At 38.8% G+C, this 2,500-nt stretch overlaps 1 protein-coding gene across 6 annotated transcripts in view; it reads left to right on the forward strand.

The window, feature by feature from the left end:
- Positions 1-2,175: 2,175 nt before the first annotated feature.
- The window catches only part of LOC122258675 (uncharacterized), a 17,837-nt gene continuing 17,512 nt past the window's right edge, over positions 2,176-2,500 (forward strand). The window contains exon 1 of one of the 6 annotated variants that reach the window (XM_086540079.1): positions 2,176-2,361. The gene's annotated coding sequence lies outside the window, so the exon portion shown is untranslated. The remainder of the gene's footprint in view (positions 2,362-2,500) is intronic. The other 5 variants (XM_043024772.2, XM_086540075.1, XM_086540077.1 and 2 more) reach the window with 5 other exon arrangements.

Below are 2,500 nucleotides of genomic sequence, written 5' to 3' on the forward strand. Positions count from 1 at the left end.
AGGGGGGGGGGGGGAAGAAGGAGAGTTTCAGTAAATGTTGTTGAAAAGCGTAATGGCCAATAGTGAGAAAATTAATAATTAAGAGGCTATAAACAGGTGGGAAACGATAAAACAGTGTGATTAAAGAAATTATGATATTACTTGAAAATATGTTCAGAGGCAGCTTTCACGGAGAGGGAGAGGGAGAGGGAGAGGGAGAGGGAGAGGGAGAGGGGGAGAGGGAGAGGGAGAGGGAGAGGGAGAGGGAGAGGGAGAGGGAGAGGGAGAGGGAGAGGGGGAGAGGGAGAAAGGGAGAGAGAGGGGAGAGAGAGAGAGAATAAGAGACAAAGAGAGGGAGAGAGAGATAGATACATAGATAGATAGATAGATAGATATAGATATAGAGAGAGAGACTAGGCAAGACAAGACTAGATAGAAATCAATCAGCAATCAAGGGCATAGACAAACAAAGACAGATCTATAAACAGTCAAGGAGAGAAAACAAGAGAAAAAGCAGAAACGAAAGAAACATAGACCAACAAAAAGGCCAAAGAATAAACGATGACAAAAAGGAAGAAAGAAAAGAGCACAAAGAAAGGAAAGAGAGAAAGAGAAAGAGGAGAGGAGGCGCCCCACCAACGAGAGAGTCAACATAAGAGCACTATGAGGGCAAGAAGAACTCCATGCACGGCTCTAATTACATTTGATTGCCTACATAAACTGGCCCATTACCACATACCCCCCCCCTCTGATCATGTGACCCGCAACCCCCTATTGCATCATCCACCCTTTCCTGTAAGTTATATCTCTCAGTGCTACCACTTCTTTCTTGTTTTCTTTCATCCTTCTCTGATTTCTCTCTCTCTCTCTCTTCTAATTTTGTCTATAGTGGATTTGGTATTTATTTCCTTTTCTCTTTTTTTGTTCTATATCTCTTTCTTTCTCTCTTCTAATTTTATCTACAGTGGTTTTGGTATTTATTTCCTTTTTTTGTTCTATCTCTCCCTCTCTTCTAATTTTATCTATAGTGGTTTTGGTATTTATTTCCTTTTCTCTTTTTTTCTATCTCTCTCTCTCTTCTAATTTCATTTAAAGTGGTTTTGGTATTTATTTCCTTTCCTTTTTTTTGTTCTATCTCTCCCTCTCTTCTAATTTTATCTATAGTGGTTTTGGTATTATTTCCTTTTCTCCTTTTTTTTTGTTCTCTCTCTCTCTCTCTATTCTGCACGCGGAGGTCGTTCACCTTCTTAGCCAACAGGCTATCCCGGCTTCAATAATTCATCAGACATCAAGAGCCTCATGTCAAAGTTGCAAGTATGCAAACAGGAACATGTACGTATTAGTACGTATGTCATCTTTGAAGTGCAAATACATCATGAGTAATGAGATGATTTAAGTTAAATGTATGTATTGAATTTGGAAATCACATTCTAATATGTTTGTCACAGTCAGAGTTATGTTTATGTCTCTGATATTACTGATTCTACTGCTGTGTCCTTCAAAATCTTGTTATGTGAGTTTTATCTATGTTTTAGGTTCAATAAATCCAAAAAAACATGAAAGTCGAAATACTGTCTCATTACATGGTGCAGCACCTTTAAACACACACACACACACACACACACACACACACACACACACACACACACACAATCACACACACACACACACACACACACAGAATCAAGCACACCCTTCTTTCGCAAGGATTCATCGTCCTTTGATAATAGCTTTTATTTCCATATTATTACGTCATAAACACACATCGTGTTGGAAGCGGAGGGGGAGGGGAGGCTAACATATTCTTATCTTAGTAACTGGCTTTGCAGAGATATGGTTAATCAATGTGCATAATTCTTATTGTGACGATATTGTCTTTTCTCAGAAAAATATATACGAACAATATGTTTACATGGAGTAAGACAATATGATACATAATTAAAAATTACGTAAACTTTATTTCAACATATCCAAGTAATTAATTCTATACTGTACTTTGGATCTGGTCGCTAAGTTAGTTTCAGGGTCGGTAAGGTTATGAATAATCCTACTCCTGAACACACGTCAAAAAATAACCAATCTTCATATTTCTATACACGTATTCCATACCCCCCCCCCCAAAAAAAAAAAAAAAAAAAAAAAAAAAAAAATACAACCAATAACTCGTGCGTCACAAAATACATCAGATTTGATGTCATACCTAGAAAGGCAAAGCCAATAAAGATAACGATAAGCTGATAAGATAGGAGTATATCCAGAGGCGATAAACAAGCAGGGGTGTTGTCCAGCGGACGGTCACACTACAGAAGACTTTCGGTGCATGAGTTAGCGTTCGACGGGGGTGTTTATAACGGGCATTTGAACTCCTGTGTGTGTCGAAAGGTGAAAGCGAGGAAAACTAGAGTGTTTTGTGCTACTGCGAACAACGGCGCGAGATGGAGGAAGGTGTAAATAGATGATGGAAGGAAGGAAACTAGTTTTTGTGTGACGAAAGTGGTCGTGTTATTCACGTCGCGTACTC

Source organism: Penaeus japonicus, unplaced genomic scaffold (genome assembly GCF_977035675.1).
Source record: "Penaeus japonicus unplaced genomic scaffold, GWHDUDI00000001_assembly GWHDUDI00000009, whole genome shotgun sequence".
Taxonomy (NCBI): Eukaryota; Metazoa; Arthropoda; class Malacostraca; order Decapoda; family Penaeidae; genus Penaeus; species Penaeus japonicus.